At 44.6% G+C, this 19,691-nt stretch overlaps 1 pseudogene; it reads right to left on the bottom strand.

Annotated features, from left to right (window-relative positions):
* LOC132513212 (ferritin light chain-like) overlaps positions 1–15,535 on the bottom strand; it is a 30,001-nt pseudogene extending 14,466 nt beyond the window's left edge.
* Positions 15,536–19,691: the final 4,156 nt, after the last annotated feature.

Here is a 19,691-nt window from a genome sequence, read left to right as displayed (position 1 = left end):
GCTAAGTACTCTTCTGTGCACTTGAAATGTAATATCCCATTTAATCCTTCCAACAACCCAATGAGCTCATTATTTTTCCTTTTTAATAATAGATTTTAATGATTACAGAAATAAAGTTGTAGTATGTGTTCAAAATGCTATGTTCTGTTTTGGTCAATTAGTAATAGATTGTGAGAATTTTTCTGTTACAGTCACCATGGTTATCTTTTAAAAAGCTGTTGGACTTTTAGGCTGTCTCTAATTTTTCATAGGGATAAATAAAACTATAAAGGACATGTTTGTGCATAAAAATTGTCTTTTACCTAAATATGTCTTTTTTTTTACATAAATGTATTTATTTATTTTTGGCTGCATCGGGTCTTCGTCGCTGTGCGCGGGTTTTCTCTAGTTGTGGCGAGCGGGGGCTACTCTTCGTTGTGGTGCGCAGGCTTCTCATCGCGGTGGCTTCTCTTGTTGCGGAGCACGGGCTCTAGGCGCACGGGCTTCAGCAGTTGTGGCACGCGGGCTCAGTAGTTGTGGCTCGCGGGCTCTAGAGCACAGGCTCAGTAATTGTGGTGCACGGGCTTAGTTGCTCTGAGGCATGTGAGATCCTCCCAGACCAGGGCTCGAACCCGTGTCCCCTGCATTGGCAGGCGGATTCTTAACCACTGCGCCACCAGGGAAGCCCTAAATCTGTCTTTTAGCTTTGTTCCTATAGTTATTTCCCAACGTTTTATGGAACTGTTATGTACATGTAGAAGAGTTCACATGAATGTTCAGCCCAGTGAATTTTCACAAAGTGAGCACATTCGTGTAACCAGCAGACAAAGAAGAAACACAGTATTACCTGAACCCCGGAGTCCCCCTCATGTCTCCTTCAGGTAACCACTATCCTGACTTTTGACCCCATAGATTTCATTTTCCCTCTTTTTGAACTTTACGTAAATGGAGTCATACAGTGTGTACCCTTGTGTTTGGCTTCTTTCATTCAACATTCACCCACGTTGTGTGCAGTTACAGTTGGTTCATCTCAAAGAGGGTCGGTATTATTATTAATCCTACTTAATAGATGAGAAAACTGAGTCCCAGAGAGGTTAAGTGAACTTGCTCAGAATAGCAAGTGGCAGAGCTGGAATTTGAACCCGAGTAGTTTGAAGTCACTCTACTAACCATTACGTTATACTGCGCCTATTTATTTCATGTCCGCCTCCTCCACTATACTGTAAGCTGCAGTTTTTACTCAGCACCTAGCATTTAGCACATACCACATAATCAATATTTCCTGAGTGGATGAATACGGATGAATGAATGAATGAATATCAGATAGGGCTGCTTCTGCAATTCAGTGTTTTTGCCTAGGTTGCTAGAAGTGCGTGAGAAGGTTCTGTATCTTCCTTTCGTTCACCTTGATTATGGACTTCTCAGAGTCACTCCCATCACCTGTGGTCTCGGCCCCCTGTTATCCATTCTGCAGCAGACCCCTGTTGAAGAGAGATTTGCTTCTGTGTCTAGAGCTTGGAGAGTTCCTGGGCCTCATCTTGTCTTCCCACATGAGGGAGACTCAAGGGTAGTACCACTTGAGAGCTGCTCTGGGTGTTGGAATGACCCCTCTACAAATTCCTGCCTCTACAAGCCCCAGCGCAGTTAGAAATGATTATTGCCCTTTTTTTTTCTTTTTTTTTTTTTTTCAGTACGTGGGCCTCTCACTGTCGTGGCCTCTCCCGTTGCGGAGCACAGGCTCCGGGTGCACAGGCTCAGCGGCCATGGCTCACAGGCCCAGCCGCTCCGCGGCATGTGGGATCCTCCCAGACCGGGGCACGAACCCGTGTCCCCTGCATCGGCGGGCGGACTCTCAACCACTGCGCCACCAGGGAAGCCCGATTATTGCACTTTTAACCCTAAACTTCCTGTGCAGAATTTCGACGTCCATGGACAGCTGGTCTCCTGAAATTCACAATAACTGTTTTGGTCTGGTTTTCTCTTTCTTTGTCTATCAGTAAATCTTGTCCGTATAATATCCTTGAGGCGGGGACATTTAGAAACTGCTTTCAGCTCTATTCCATCCAAAACAATGTGAGGTTGACCGTAGGGTTTGTACATCCCAAGCTTGATCAGGATGAGTGGTAAGACTTCAAGGAACAGCCTACCCTCTCCTCTGAAAATTGCCTTCAGAGAAATTATTTTAAACCAACTGTCTTAAAGCCCATAAATGATCACTAGGGAATTTCCGAAACCAAGAGAAGGGGTCACTTTCTCCAATATCAGATTTCTTCCAGCACTCTGAAGCCTGGTGCTATAAAATAATAATAAAAAAATAAATATAGCAACAATTCTTTGTATTATTGGAGAACACTTTTTCTTAGAACATTTTAGCCATTATTGTGACAATTCTGTGTACTGGGCAGAAGTAAACTACTTAGATGGAGAAAACCATCCCAAGACTTAATGCCCGTCTAATGGTCTTATTCTCAATGTTTTCTCCTTATTAGATGAACACTATAGTCAAAACAGGAAATACATATTTTGAAGAACATACTTGAGAGTATTAAAAGAAAGCTGATCATTTGCACTTCTTATGGTCTAGGATGGGGGTTAGCAAACTTCCTCTCTGAAGGACCAGATAGTAAATATTTTAGGCTTTGAGGCCCATACAATCTCTGTCACAACTATCCTAGCCTGCCCTTCTAGTGTAAAAGCAGCTGTAAACAATATATAAATGGATGGGCATGGCTGCGTTCCAATAAAACTTTATTTACAAAAGCAAGGGCAAGCTGTATTTAGCCCACAGGCCATAATTTGCTGATCCCTTGTCTGGGAGATCTGACAGAAAAAATTAATCCAGGGAGCAAAATCTTTGTGAAACTTAAGTGGAGAAGTAGATATCTTCCTTAAGATTGATAAATCTTTTATAGAAATATTTATGTTGTCCATGGTGCCCTAAATAAAACAGTTGAACGTGATAAAGAATGATTTCAAATGAGGATATGTGCGGAAAAGAGTTCACATAGCAGGCCTGACTGCAGTCCTTTGGAAAGCCTGCTTAGGTTGCCTGCTAAAGGCCTGCTTAGGCTGGCTGTTGAATGGCATCTGGAAACTTCGATTGTGGAGAGAGTTCCCACTCTTAGCTGATAAGACTAGCTCACTGTGCCTGCACTGTACGAACAACATGGTTTATGCTGAACACCTGCTTTCCTTCCGAGAATCGAGAATTTTTATACCTGCTAGACAGAGGCTGCCTGCGTGACCAGCCTCCAGTTAAAAAACCAGCTTCCAATAAAAAAAAGTTCTGTGAGTTCTAGTGAATAATCAAACCTAGGGGTGGTCTTGGGTACCTCCCAACACAGATACATTCTTTTCTACCTTGTCCACTTAATATATTCTCCCTTCAGATATGAATCATTGTTAAAGAAAAGTATATTGCAGACCCTCAGGATAGGTATAGGGCCCGCTGGAGGAGAGAGATGGGATTCCACTCCACATATGGCATGGGCAAGTGGGAATTTATAGCCAAGGAGCAGGGTGGAAGGTCAGTGGATAGAAAATTACCAAGAGAAAACATCAGGGGTAAGGGTGGGGGGGGGGTTCTAACTCAACTGACCTAATAGGATTCTTTACTGAAAACAAGGCAGGGTGGTCAGACGTTACCTGGGGGATGGTGGAGGATGAGGAACCTGATCATATATTGAGGGCGATCAGATATCCAGGGGAGGGAGTTCTGGTTAAACTGATTGAGCAGGGTTCTTGCCAAAAATAGGTTCTACAAGAAAGTGTGCAGATGGGCCTAGGAGAAGGTTCAAGAGCCTGACTGAAGTTTGGTCAAGCGAAGAATGTCTGTCACCATCAACTTTTAATTATGGAGATGTTCCTGGTCACAGTGACAAACCCTGGGTTTAGCAAAGTAGGAAGTTTGCAGAATCCTGAGCCACGAGGGTATGAGAAATTGCAAGGCAGTGCGTGGTCAGGGCCCCACTAATAGGAACCGAGCAGCCACTTACTGGAAAACTGGTCCAAATCAGCAGAAAAATGGCTTCATGATGCAACTGTGACTTTTTGCAGCCTATGTATAACTCAACTGCATATCTGGGGTCAACATAACAGACTTGATGGGTAAACACAGTTCCTAAAAACCACAACCAGACTTGGGGTTCCGTAAATGGCCTGTGCCCGGCTTCATTACAATGAACCAATCTTGAACTGACAAACTTGGTCTTGTTCAACCAGTCATCCTTTATGAAACTTTCTCGGTTTGATTTTTATAAGTCCCACCCTTGCTTTTGGTCTGAGAGGGTCTCCATGGGAGCTGTACTCCCTTGTGTAGTCCCTAAATATAAGTAAATCCTCAATACTTTAATTGTCTCTGAATTATTATTTGATAGTTAGTTTGAAGACTCCATCCCATAGGACTTAATCCTGCTGTGTTCGATCAGGTTTCCCTTGTTCTTGTTTCTCTTGTTCAGAAGTAAATTCACCTTAATACTATGTCTCAGAACTTCCCTGGCGATCTAGCGGTTAAGACTCCACACTTCCAGTGCAGGGGGCGCGGGTCCAATCCCTGGTCGGGGAACTAAGATCCCACATGCCGCATGGTGTGGCAAAAAAAAACAAAAAAAAACTATGTCTCAAAGTCTTTATATTTCCTTTATCATCAGTTACCTCAAAGGTTGGGTACAGGGAAGCCTGGGATGATCTGAATCATGCAGATATCACTGACTGGAAAAATCAAGGAAACCACCAAGATGAACACATACAACAAAAGAGAGGAAGACAAAATCCAAAACTTGTGGAAAAAAACGAAAGTTGTTCTTTTCCACATCTTAAGATAAAAGCTGTTTCTTTAGGACCCAAGAAAATATTGCAGGGAGAGAGAAACTTTTCCTATATGCTTTTATGTTCAGTAGCTGGGGCCTGCTAATTAAACTGACAATAGACATTGACAGGAGAAAAGGTTTATTACATATGCACATGAGGGCCTCACAGAAAAGGAAGTAAAGACCCCAGCAGGCACTTAGATCCAGGGGCTTATATTCCATTTTAACAAGGGGTGATAAGTTTGTGGAGAAGTGATAAGACAAAGAACAAGGGGTTTGGGATTCCAGGGGCAGTAAATTGTGGGCAGGTAAAATATATGGGAGAAACAAGTGGAAGATAAAAGCTGTTTAGTAAGGTTTGTTATGCGGACCCAACTTGGGACTGAGGTTCTGTCTCAGGTGATAATGGTGGTTTTCCTCTTCCTGGTGTGGGAGAGGGGAGTGGGAACACTTTTACAAGGAGAAATTTGTGCTCTGCTTCTAGGCAGATAGGAAGAGGGCAGAGAGTTCTTTCTGCATTTGTTGCTTCTTAACTGCCTTTAGCTCAAAATAATCCTTATGTCAAGGTGGCATATTTAGGGGTGGCATTTTCTTTTTATTTTTAATATTTATTTATTTGGCTGTGCCAGGTCTTAGTTGTGGCACGCGGGATTTTTAGTTGCAGAATGCGAACTCTTAGTTGCGGCCTGTGGGATCTAGTTCCCTGACCAGGGATGGAACCTGGGCCCCCTGCATTGGGAGCGCGGAGTCTTAGCCGCTGGGCCACCAAGGAGGTCCCCCACAGGTGTGGCATTTTCTGATCCCCTTCTGCTTATGAATTAGTTGTATGTCTTCACTCCTGGAAGGCGATTTAAATTGTAGTTTTACGTTTATGCCTCTTAAAATAAATGGTCCTTAACTTAAAACCCCCTTTCTAAAAAACCAGATGACATTCCCCATCTCCCCCTCCCCAACGTATTTGCTTGGCAAAGGTCTCGAGCACCCCACCCAAACCCACTTTTCTTTATGTTTGCTCTGCTCCCCCCAGCCCTTTTATACTCAGTCTTCCGATTTCACATCCCTCCCCTCAAAACTTGCCCTGTCCTCCAAATGGTTGGAGCTTCACAAAGGGTTTGAGAGCCCAGGAAATAGCATAAATTCCTTACAGTAAAACAATAGATTTTAATGGAAAAAATGTTATTTTCTGGGGTCTGAAAAGCAACCACAGGCCTCTCCTTTGTGAGGCAAAAGCAATTTAAGATTCCAATTAAAGACCTTTCTAGTCCATGAACAGATGCATGGATAAAGAAGTTGTGGTATATATATGCACAATGGGATATTATTCAGCCGTGAACAAGAATGAAATCCTGCCATTTGCAACAACATGGATGGAACTGGAGGGTATTATGCTAGGTGAAATAAGCCAGACAGAGAAAGACAAATACTGTACGATTTCACTTATATGTGGTATCTAAAACAAACAACAAACAAACAACCCTAAACTCATAGAAAAAGATATCAAATATGTGGTTACCAGAGTGGGGGATGAGGGGAGGGGGAGTTGGAGGAAGGTGGTCAAGAGGTACAAACTTGCAGTTATAAGGTAGATAAGTACTAGGGATGTAAGGTACAACATGATGACTATAGTTAACACTGCTGTGTGGTATATAGGAAAGTTGTTAAGAGTAAATCCTAAGGGTTCTTTTTTTCTTTTGTACCTATTTGAGATGATGGATGTTAACTAAAATTATTGTCGTATGGACCCTGCTCAGGTCCTATCCTGGGTCAAGGCTCTCTGCTTCGGCAGGGGAGGGTTCTTTTTCCGCTCAGGTTAGAGCAGCCGAGTAATAACAAAACTGAGCTGAGATCGACTCAGCACAAGCTTTATTCAGTGGCCAAAGAATGGAGAAGGGGAACTAAGTTCACAGGTCATCTTCTTGCCCACCTGGTGAGAGGGATTTAATTTTAAAGAGTGAAGACACAGGGAGGAGGAGTGAGGCCAGTGGTGGGGAGGCATATGCATTAGTCTACTGGGGAAGGGGCAGGGCTTTTTCCAAGGGAGTGGGTGCCACTCCCTTTGTATCCTTTTTTGATCCTTAATGTCTGGTCGTGGCCACCAGTAGGCGTGTCATTTAAATATGCTAATGTAGTAAAATCAGCAAATAATGAGACTCAGGGTCTGTTGGAGGTCAGATTCGTTGCTGTCTTGGTCCCAGCTGGTTCCATCTCGATGTGTTTTTTGTTTGTTTGTTTTTGTAGCTTCCTTTCTTATCTCTGGACCCTTTAATTTAAAGATTATGTTAAGTCCTGCTAAAGGCAGTGGTTGGTGGGTTTTGAGCAAAGACCTGGCCAGCTCTGGCAATAATTTCACAATATATGTGAATCAAATCACTGTGCTATATACCTTAAACATATACAGTGCTGTATGTTGATTATATCTCAATAGAACTGGGTAGGGGAGGAAAGAGTTTACACTCTGCAAGCACCAAAACCAAAAAACAAAAAAGGACCTTTCCTTTGTAAAATGTTTCCACTGTTGTCACCCTACCCTACCACTTTACCACAAAGTACTTCTGGGTCTACCTGGATTTCGTTTAGAGCTGCCTTGAGTCACTTATGTAAATGGAAGAACCTAACCCTCAATCCTAATCCCAGGGCTTTCCTCTAGTTAGGAATTGACTACATTATTTTGATGCCTCGTTTCTTTTTACTTATTCAACATGTAAGAAATGTTTATTGATCACCTAACTGTGGTACAGTCATTAGAGATGCAGAGGTGAACAAGAAATAGTCCCTGTCTTTGAGATGCTTCCAGTATAGGGACAAAAAAAAGTAAGCAATTTTGACAGTATGTACACTAATGGGGTAATTCAGTCACGTTATAAGAACACACTAGAGGAGCGCTCATCTCAATATTAGGCACTGCTAAACAGTCTGAAGCAGAGAAACTTGCTTTGTTTCCATTTTTCAAAATCACTGTCATGAAGACCTCTATATTTGGCTGACCTGATCCATTGTATTCTAGTACATCATAGATGACTTCTTCCATGACTCCTAGACCAGTGAATAATGGTGGATGCAGTAGTTCACGGAGGCTTCTTTGTTCTCAGAGTTCCCCTCATTCTACTCATCCTTTCTCCTTGCCATAGATGATTGCATCGAGGATTGAAACTCCTTAGTAACAGCCAATCCTACTTTCTCTCCTGAGAATTTGAAAAAATATTTACAGAGATTAAAGACAGAAGATGCCTGACTTGACCGAAGCAGTGGTTCTCAGCTTCGAGCATGCCTCAGAATTCCTGGAGGGCTTCCAACCCCAGAGCTTCTGATTCACTAGGTGTCAGGCGGGGGTCAGAGCATTTGTGCTTCTAACCAGTTCCCAGATGCTGCTGCTGGTGGTCCTGGCACCATAGTTTGAGAATCACTGGACCAGAGAAAAGAGACGTTTTTTGTCAAAGCCCCTGTGGAGTCGTTGTATTACTAAAAATGGCTCTCAGCGTAGATGGCTTGTTCTTTCACAACAGCACGCGGTGGACTTACTTCCTATGTATGGTTGGCAACCGGGCAGGAGGTAGAAGAAGGGAAGAGAATCAGCTTGGCCAATTACAGAATCTAATTTTGGGTAGAGCACCTCTTTGCAAGTTGTATTGCTTTGGGGAAAGTTTGTCCTCTTTAATTGGATTTAACTTTGTTGCTGAGAATGATTTTTTTGTCCTTGGGACAGATGTTTATTTTGCCCAGCATTTACCCACTGGGGACTGGAGCGGTAAAGTGGCGCAGTTTCATCCCACACTGTTGGGGAGAGAACTCAAAAGGATTTGACTTATCACACCAGAGACCCTGGGCTGTTCTGCTGCACTTTGGGAATGTACTGCCTGAGAATTATGGAGCCTTTGACTACACTTAAAAATGGGTAGAAAGGTGCTGCTTTAGGTTGGTTCCCGAGAAGAAGACCCTGAGGTGAGGATTCGTATGAGAGTGATTTTTTTAAAGTAAGTGCTTCCAGGGAGACCTTTAAAGGGGTGAGAGAAGCAGGGGACTGGGAAGGGGAGGAACCCTGAGGGTGTGATCTCAGGTGAAGAGCCAGCCTCAGCCTGACCCTGCTGGGGAGCTCTGGAGTGTGTCACGCTTCTGAGTTTGTCCCAACTTCAGGCCAGGGAGCTGGGCTTTCACATTCCTGTGCCTGCCTGTCCCTGGCTCTTTAAAGCAGATCAAAGAGTCTCAACTTTAGACCATTAGAAGCAAAAGCACACAGAAGCCTGGAGAGGAGCCTGGATGGGGCCCAAAGAGTGCCCACCACAGAAGATGATCCACCCAGCACAGTGCTAACCCCTGAGGAGAGTGAGTGGAGTTTTCCTGTAATGGAGTGAAAACTGTACACTGAACACATTTGAAGAAGGGGGCTCCTTCTCTCTCTCTGGAAGGGTCAGAGGAGAGTGGGCCTGGCAGCAAGGCCGAGAACTGGGATGTCCCGTCACAAGGACCCCACCCTCCTCAATGAAGTGTTTAATGTCCTTTGTTCTTTTCCTTTGCACTATGAGAGAATTCATATTTAGCATCCAGTTAAAAAGTACTTTCTACCCTGTAATACCAATAAGTTATCCCCAGCTGGTCAGTAAAGTCTTAAACACATTCTCACCTGCCGTCGTGGGGGAATGGAGGGCAGGCCACCATAGAGCATGTGGCCCACCCTCCGTGCTCCATGACAGCATCGTTACAGGGGAGGGAAAGGCTGCCTGGGGTGGCCCCGAGCAGGAGCTCGCAAAGCAGAAAAGGAGGTGCCGACTGAATGACTCTGGAGCAGTCAGATGACAAACCCCTTTTTCTCCAAATGTAATAGAAAAGAACATCACATTTGAAGAGAGTAGGGAGGAGCTAAGGCTTGGGTTACACTTAGAGTTTAAGTGTCACACCGGATGTGAGAGGTTCTTACAAGAGACGATACCTTCATACCTTGGCCTTGTAGACACTAGATTGTTATCAAAATGGCGATGGCACAAGGCATTGACTCTCTGAGACAGATGAACAGATAACGAACGATATTTCCAGAAAAATGTAGGCCGGGAGTCGTATCTAGCTTTTATATATGACAAAACTAAAATTATAGTTGGGGTTATCATCTTTTCTTAGTAATGCATTTCAACTGTAATTTAGTATTAGACAGTGTTATATATTTAGTAACATTAGTCAGCCATATTAAAATGGATCTGATGACAATTTTTTTTCTTTTAAAAATATATTAAGTTTTTACTCTTTTCAAAATGTAGGATGACTAAGTCGGAGGTACTTTGTCTATAGGGACTTCTTTGGGTAAGGTAATGTGGTGACCTTGAATATACACATAATTTTAATATATACATGTATTATATAAATATTAACATTATATATACCAAAACCTGTTACCAAAAATTAACATTATATATATACCAAAACCTATTAAATAGCATTAAATATGCTATTTAAATAATATTTAAATATGGAGTTTTAGCATTTATAAAATTGTAAAATATATACACACATATATATATATATATATACACAAATATATTTTTATTTTTCTGAGCACCAAGCATACTTTCCATTTTCTGAGCTATATTTGGTAATTCTTGTAAAAACATGCAATCTATGGACTGGCTTAGGGATTAGAGCGTTGTGGATAATGAAAAAGGTTTTTTTTTTTAATTAATTTTTTATTGGAGTCTAGTTGATTTACAATGTTGTATTAGTCTCTGCTCTACAGCAGTGTGAATCAGTCATACATGTACATCTATACACTCTTTTTTAGATTCTATTCCCATATAGGTCATTACAGAGTATTGAACAGAGTTCCCCATGCTATACAGTAGGTTCCCATGAGAAAGGTTTTGGTTTTAGCCCTTGTCCTTGGAAAGGCTTCCAAGTGGTAGCAGGAACCCACTTTCTGACCTCAGCAGGTATGGTATAGTGGATGTAACTGAGGTTTTTTTGGGGGGGAGGGGTTTTTTGCGGTACGCGGGCCTCTCACTGCTGTGGCCTCTCCCACTGCGGAGCACAGGCTCCGGACGCGCAGGCTCAGTGGCCATGGCTCACGGGCCCAGCGGCTCCGCGGCATGTGGAATCTTCCCGGACTGGGGCACGAACCCGTGTCCCCTGCCTCGGCAGGCGGACTCTCAACCACTGCGCCACCAGGGAAGCCCTGTAACTGAGTTTTTGTATGATGATGCCGATCTTGCTTTGCTTCCAGATCCTGATCCTCAATGTTGTTTTCATTATAAGTCTCCTGGGAATGAATACATTTTGGATCTGCTCATTTTCTTGTGATGTTCCCCTTTCCAGTGTCTTGAAGTTCTGCTAATTGAGGCTCTGATGGACTGTAAGCCTCACCTGAATAAATGCTTCACCTTGGGAAGAATTAGAAATAGGGAAAAAAATAGATGCTATGATTCCTAAAGTCCTTGCTAGATAGAGTATCTGCCATTTTCCATATAAATGTTAGGAAGCCCAAAGTCTTCTAGGCAGCACATTTTAATTTCAGGGGAAAGATAAAGTTTGTCTTCTAGGAAAAACCATATATATTCCTGGATTTGCTCTAATTATTTGAGCTTTGACGAGTTTTAAAACCTTCTGGGTCTCTATTTCCTCATCTGTAAAACTGAGACTATAGTAGGCTTTGAGAGATTAAGGCATGCAGACACTCCGTACACAGCGAGCACTCAATAACTGTTAGCCATTGTAATTCTATAAAGCTAAACAGAGCTAAAGAACAGGTGATCTCTGTTTACATTAAAAACTCAGTTTACATAATCTAGGTTTACGTCATGGGGTTATCCCTGTCTCTGGTTACACCCAGGGCAGGGAGCTGGATTTGTTGAGTGTAAACTGTGAACTGAGGTCAGAAAGGGGTTGGCAGTGTATGTGCTGAGAAAGTGACCAGGCCAAAAGGCCTGCAGAAATGGAACATTCCCCTGCAGTCCTCTGAGAGGAAAATGGGGAGCTGGTGGCCTCTTCCTCCACGATGCAATCAGCAGTGGCCTGGGAGAAGCACACTCGGAAACAACCCCGTTAGCAAAATATGCCTCTTGGTTTTGGTTTTTCCTGGTTTCAGAGCCTGAGTTCCTACCACTATATTGTTCTGGTTGGGTTCGTTCTGCGTTCCCCAAAGACGCTAAGCCTCTTACTTGTTTCTGACATTTGGGATCTTGGAAACAAAGCATTTTATAAAATTAAAGGATGACAGTAGATATTCTGGGAAAGGCTGCATGCATCTTTTTCGTACATCTTTTTCCCCCCTCGATTTTAATCAGATATTAGACAGCCAGGTGGTACTCCTGTTAGAGAGGCATGAGGTTCTACAAACCTGGATTCAGTAAACTACAGGCAGCAGTATACAGGTCTTCACGATTTCTCAACACTGTCTATCACATAAAACATATATTCATTTTCTAGTGCTGCTATAATAAATTACCACAAATGTAGTGGCTTAAAACAACGCAAATGTATAATCTTATATTTCTGGAATGCAGAAGTCTGAAATCGATCTCACTAAGAAAAAATTAAGGTGTTGACAAAGCTGCATTCCTTTTTGGAGACTCTAGGGAAGATTTGTTTCCTGGCCTTTTCCAACTCCTAGAGGCCATCTGCATTCCTTGGCTTATAGCTCTTTCTTCCATCTTCAAGGCCAGCAGCGAAGCGTCTTTCAATCTCCTCTCTCTCTCTCTCTCTCTCTCTGACTTTCCTCCCTCCCTCCTTCCCCTAGAAGGACCCATGTGATTATATTGGGCCCACCCAGAGGGTCAAGGATACTATCCTCATCTCAGGCTCCATAGCTTAATCATACCCTCAAAGTCTCTTTTGCACTGGAAGGTAACATAGTCACTGGTTCCAAAGAGTAGGATTGGACATCTCTGGGGGGGCGCATTATTCTGTCTACTGTGAGTACCTAGCAAGGCATTGTAGCTATGCCGTAGGTAAGCAGTAGTGAGCAAAAATAGCAGTCCCTGCTCTTGTGGCAGTTTACAGTCTAAAGAAGGCCACCATTCCCCAACTTGCTACAGTCTTGACCCCCCCAAAAGATTGTGAATTATATGTGATACCATATAAGTTGCCACAAGCCACTCAATCTCTTAAAGCTAGCGATTCTGAGTCAAATTCAACTTTCCTTGTTTTCAACTCCTATAACCAATTACTTATCAAGCCCTGCTCAATCTACCTGAGAAGTGATTCAAGTATTTCCTTCACATCTTCACTAACATTGACCTCATCAGTTGCCACTGGGATATTGCAGTCACTTCCAAACCTGTTTTTCCTGCCATCAGTCTCACCCTATTCCAGTCCATTGTCCTCACCATGGGGCCCCACTGTCTTAAAGAAATAAAAGAAAAGGCAATCGGAAGGGTGGTGGTGAGGCAAAAAATGGCTAACCGTTAATGAGTTCTCACTATGTCCCAGGCATTTTTCTACGGATACGGTGTATATGGGTTATGTCACTTAAACTTCAAAACAATTAAACGAAGTAGCCATCATCATCATCAACAACCCAATTTATAAATGAAGAAACAGGGGCACAAGAGAATCAAGTAACTTGCTCAAGGGCACACAGATAATTAGTGGAACTACAGTTTAGACCTGACAATCTGTAGAAATTGGCAAGATGATTCTAAAATGTATGAAAAGACAAAAGGACTAGGATTGCCAAAATTACTGTGCAAAAGAAGAACAAAGTTGGAGCTTTATCACTACCTGGTGTCAAAATTTATTATAAAGCTACCGTAATTAAGACACAGTGGTATTGGCACAGAGATAGACAAATAGATCAGTGGACCAGAATTGACAGTTCAGAAATAGGGCTTCACATATATGGTCAATTGATTTTTTGCAAAGGTGGGAAGGCAGTTCAACGGTGAAAGGACAATCTCTTCAACAAATGATACTGGGACACTTGGACATCCATATGTAAAAAATGAACCTTGACTTATACCTGACACCTTATACAAAAATGAACTCAAAGTGGATAATAAACCTAAATATAAAGCTTACTGCTATAAAATATCTAGAAGAAAATAGGAGAATACCCTTTTTAAAAAATAAAATATTTATTTGGTTGCCTGGGGTCTTAGGTGTGGCAGGCGAGCTCCTTAGTTGTGGCATGCGAACTCAAGTTGCAGTATGCACGTGGGATCTAGTTCCCTGACCAGGGATCAAACCTGGGCCCCCTGTATTAGGAGCACAGAGTCTTATCCACTGCACCACCAGGGAAGTCCCAGGAGAATAGCTTTGTGACCTTGGGTTAGGCAAAGATTACTTAGATCTGATACAAAAAGCATAACCTAGAAAAGAAAAAAGTGATCAATTGGACTTCGTAAAAATTAAGAAATTCTGCTCTTCAAAAGGCACTGTTAGGAGAATGAAAAGACAAGCTACAGACTGGGAGAAAATGTTTGCAAAACACGTATCTCCTAAACGACTTGTATCCAGATCGTATAAGGACTCTCAAACCTCAATGATAAGAAAACAACCCAATAAAGAATAGGCAAACTATTTGAAGAAACACATCAACAAACATATAAATGGAAATAAGCTCAGGAAATGGTACTCAGTATCACTAGTCATTAGGGAAATGGAAGCTAAAACCACAATGAAATACACTAGACACCTATTAGAATGCTTTTAAACAAAACGAACTTGTCAATACCAAGTGCTGGCAAGGATGTGGCCGAGACTCTAAACATTGCTGTTGGGGACACAAAATGGTACAACCACTTTAAAAAACAGTTTGACTGTTTCTTATAAAGTTAAATGCACACTTACCACGTGACCCAACATTGCCATGCCTGGATATTTACGCAAGTGAAATGAAAACTTATGTTCACAGGAAATCTTATTTGCAAATGTTTATACTGACTTTGTTCATAATCACCCCAAAGTGGAAACGACCAGAATATCTTTTAACTGTTAAATGGGTAAGCAAACGCTGGTACCACCACACGATGGAATACTATGCAGCAATAAGAAGGAACAAACTAATAATAAAAGAAACAACATGGATGAGCCTTAAATGTAGGTATGTTAAGGAAGCCGGTTCCCAAAGCTATATGACTTATGACTCTATTTATGTGACATTCTGGAAAAGGTGATATATAGGCACAAAAACATTGATGGTTGCTAGGAAATCTGGGTGAGGGAGGAATTGACTCCATATATGGACGAGGGAATTTTTTTGCATGACGGAACAGTTGCATGACAGCTGCATGGTTGACAAAATTTTTCAAAACTCCCGGAACTGTACACTGAAAATGGTAACTGTTACTCTATGTATATTATAACTAAAACAAATTTCATGCTCCACTCAGTGAATGTGTAACAAACCAGTTGACTACTGTAAATTAGGTTAATTATCTTGTAATTAATTCAGTTCTCTGCCTCCTCTAGCATGTCTTTTCTGGCCATGGGTTTTCTCAGCATGTGCATCTCTGTCGAGCTGCCGTAGGGGACGGCAGCAGCTGGACTCCTTAGAATCACCAGCGTGCTCGTTGATGTGCTCAGAAGGCTCCAAAGATGGTGTGCACTGAGAACATTTTCAAAAAACCTCATGCTGTGGAAAGAGCAGGCAATTAGGGAGCTCAAGGGCAGGGCGTGCTGAGCCATGGTAAGCACTGTCTGGCCAGCTAAAGCTCACCGGAACACACGCACAGCCAGGGACAGAGCCTCACCCAGCGCACGTGTGGCCAGACTGCCTCGGGGGTCCTCCCGGGGAAGAGTAAGGCGTGGGCCACACTCTCCACTGTTGGCATCGTGGGCTGTAGTAGCTGACAAAAACCTCACGTGAAATCGCCCCGTTCACTTGGATGGAGTACAATTTCACGTCTCCACACGCCCACCTATATTACGGAGCACACTGTCTCCATCACCGAGAGTGAATGGCCGCATTCTTCCATGGCTCTTCAGCCACAGGTGTAGCCCATGCTGCCGGGGCCCTGCCCATCTCCCCGAGGTACTTGCCATCCTGTACACGAGGACTGAGTATTACTGCAAGCACTCCTGACGCTCTCTCTGAGGGCACCCAGGCCACAGGAGCATGGGTGGCTCTCACATGTGGCAACCCAGAGTGATGGGAAATAATGCCCTCAGGACTGTCGTCAGTCAAATGAGAGAGAGGAGTGGATGGAGAAACAGCCCAGCTTCCTTGCCTCTAGGGTAGAACAACCTGAGCTTGCTCCGTACTGTCTCCCAAAGGGCCCCAGCAGGGACCGGTTGTCCACAGCGGCCTTCTGCTCATGACCGTGCCTTTGATCACCTTCTTCCCCATCCCTGACTGAGCTGCCCTTCCCCTGACCGGTGTCTCTCGGGATGAGCTCCCAAATAAACTCCTTGCACGCGAATCCTCTTGTCAGGTTTGCTTCTGGGGAACCCAACCGAAGACACAGTCAGGACCACAACTGAGCATCTCGCCATCCCATGACAGAGTGGGCAGATGCACCTCTCTCCTGAGAGAGGGGTGCCCGGGGATGTCAGCTTAGGGGCTGCATTTGGATCAAGCTCATGGCTTACAGAGCAGGGTAGTGGAGGGGTTCCTCACCAGGGGGATGATTTTGCCCCCGCAAGGCCTCTTGGGCAATATCTAGAGCCATTCTGGGTTACCACAACGGGGGATGAGTGCTGTTGGCGTCTAGTGGGGAAGGCCAGGGGTGCTGCTAAACACCCTACGGTGCACGGGAAAACGTCCCCTCACAAATGCCACTAGGGCCGAGGCTCAGACGCCCTGGCGCACTACAGCGCGACGCTCAGAAGACCCGGCTCGGGACGCCTTTCTCACCGCTAAAGAGGGGATGAAATGTTTCTTCACACGCGTCTTGAAGTAAAGTAACTAGAGCATGGGGTCAATCGTTCCTTCGTTCTTGTGCCAACTTTGTGCCAAGTGATGACCAAGTTGGTGACCAGACAAAGACGGAAAAGGCATCGTGTCTGCCCTCAGAGAATCCAGAGGCTGGGTGTGGAGAACGGTGCAAACACACGCTCGATTCCCTTCCGATGCGAAGCCTGGCTCTGATACGGCGTGTGGTACGTGTGCTTTGGCAGAACAGCAGAGACGAGGAGGCGAGCTCCTTGGAAGTCAGGAAGGGATATTTGAGGGGACGGGTGGAGATTGGCAGGTGACTAAGCAGAGAGGGCACAGAGCCCTGAAGGGGTGGGCCTGTCGGTGCCCGGTGACTATGCTCAGAGCACAGAAAGCAAAGGAAAGAGAGGAGAGGAAAGAGGTGGGGAGCAGACAGGCGCCAGGTGGTGAGGGGCCTTGTCTGCAGGGCTGGGGCAAGGTGAGCAAGCCAGGCACCCAGGGCGCCGGCCCTGCTGGGACCTGCACAAGCCGAGGGTGGCTGTCTCCTTGCACCGTACACCCTGGGCTCCTGCTTGCCTCACCCTAGCCCCAGCCCTCCTCCTCTGTCATGCTGAGAAGCTACCGGGCCTGGTCTGCAGGCTGGGAGCAGCCCCCAGAAATCCTGGGCTTTACTTTTTAGAAGGATAACCTGACTCCAACACAGGTCCACTGTGCCACTTCCCCTCCAACAGAATCTACCTCAGATCCCCAAGAAAGCAGAGCTTTCCCTTCCTAATTAGCCTCTCCACCTAAACGGAATACTGTCCCAGACTGGTACTTTTCCAGACCCAACACACAGCAAATTCCTGAGGACAGAAGGTGAAGGGGATCATGGTTGGTGAGAAGCCTGCAAGAGGCCGGCAGGCAGCTAAGTTCATCTGTTCAAGTTGGAAGGATAGGCAGTGCTTTGAGTGAGGGTCGGAGCTCCTGTTCACCTCATTCAGTTGGGCTTGATTAAAGTTGGCTATTTGGATGACTGGATAGCAAACTATGGTTTAACTATCCAGTCTTACGCTTAGCCTAAAGGTGGGCATGTGGAGGGGAAAAGAGAGAGACAGGGAAGGATGCTTAAAAGAGCTAAGAAACTAAACCGATTTCAAGCCCCCCCGAGGCATCCACAAGTATTCACATTGGCCTTTCATATCCGCGGGTTCCGCGTTTGCGGTTTCAACCCACCACGGATCAAATATAATCAGATCTGCAGAGGGAGAACCAGGGATGGGGACATGGAGGGCCTACTGTAAGGACTTGAGCATCTGAGGATTTTAGCATCCTTGGGGGGGCGGGCGGGTGTCCTGGAACCAATCACCCGCTGATACCGAGGGACGACTGTATACATTTGCCCAAAGACAACTGATGTGCCAGGAGAAAATTATTCTTGTCTATTGCTGAACGAGGGACATGTTTAAGGAACTCTTAGTCAAGGAGTTTTTAATCCTATTTCAGTAGACTGTATCTACTGTAATATGTAATTATCATAATTGCTATTGGTTAGAAAAACACATTTATTTTATAGTAGTCTGTAATTCAGGAATTTCACCAGTTTATCTTGGATTCTTCTCATTTGTGACTTCACTATGAATATTGTAGTATCATTATGTCTACACCTAAACATCAAGAGATTCTTGAAAACAGAAAACAAAGAAAACCTGTCCAAAAAGGCTGGCAGATTGCAAGGCAACAATATTAATGGAAAACAATGGCCCATAAATTACCTAGGACTCAATCATACCACTCCAAACCACCACTAGGACTGTAGCTATGGTCTACAGTTAGAGTAACCATTTAAACTGTACTGCCGTCACCTGGAACAACAGTTCTCAACCCTATCAGATGCAAACCACCTTTTTTTTTTTTTTTTTTTTTTTGCAAACCACCTTTTAAAACAAACAATCCTAAATGGAATTCTTAGACGATATAAGGTACCTACCACACACTTTGAAAAAGACTATAAAGCCCTTTCTGAAATACCAAGAGAAATAAAAGGTAAGTACTTCTGTAAAAGAATGTCATGTTACGTGCACATCTCTATGAACACCATTAGGCAGGAGATCACTGGAAGAATCAATGAAGAATTCTGATGCACCAAATACAGCGAGCCTGCATGTAGGCAAGAGCTATGTATGGGGACTCTGTTTTGTTTTGTTTTGTTCTGTTTTGCGGTACGCGGGCCTCTCACTGCCGTGGCCTCTCCCACTGCGGAGTACAGGCTCTGGACGCGCAGGCCCAGTGGCCATGGCTCACGGGCCCAGCCGCTCCGCGGCACGTGGGATCTTCCCGGACCGGGGCACGAACCCGTGTCCCCTGCATCGGCAGGCAGACCCCCAACCACTGCGCCACCAGGGAAGCCCTATATGGGGACTCTTTGGGTGTGTTAAATTGGCGATGGACACCAGGAGCAGGAGCAGTCCTGCCACTGGGAACAAACAAGACATTCCCAAAACAGTGAATAATGCTTGGTGAAGTGATCGCCAAGAAATGACCACCTTTCATGACCTTCCCGGCAACTGCAGTACCACGCAAATTGGTGCGTATTAAAGCCGCACCGAAAAATGATAGATTTTTATTGTTGGCTGCTTGTGCTTTTCAAGGTTATAAGAAAAGAAGGTGTGGCGAAGCCCAGCCCTTGGTGGAAGTGCAGACCCCAAAACCAGAAGTGAAGGGGGCGGGCCTGTGCCCAAGAGGCAATAGAAGGATGAGGCCTGAGCCTACGATCTGCGCAGGCGGACGCACGGATGCGCGCGCCTTCGGGGGGATGTGCGGGGGTGGGGGGCGTGGGGGGCGGAGAATCGCTTACATTCACATCCGGGTCATCTGCTGCCACGCGAGGCGAGCGAGATCCAGCGTGGTGGCCGCTTGCACGCCTTTAGGTCTTTCCCTAAATCGCAGGTATTTTGCGCGCTGCTTCTTCGGGGGCGGGTGTCTTGATGTCCTTTTGGAGGTGAGGCTGGTCGCGCCACTGTGGAGTGGCCGCGTTTGCAAGAATGCTCGTCGATACTGCAGACAGGGTTTTCACCCGGTTCATCCGCTCACTTACATTTTCTCTTCCATTAGGGCCCCCATTTTGTACCGCA

The sequence above is a fragment of the Lagenorhynchus albirostris genome, chromosome X (assembly GCF_949774975.1).
Source record: "Lagenorhynchus albirostris chromosome X, mLagAlb1.1, whole genome shotgun sequence".
NCBI lineage: Eukaryota > Metazoa > Chordata > Mammalia > Artiodactyla > Delphinidae > Lagenorhynchus > Lagenorhynchus albirostris.
Note: the sequence above shows the minus strand (reverse complement) of the source record. Positions and strands in the feature narration are given on the sequence as shown.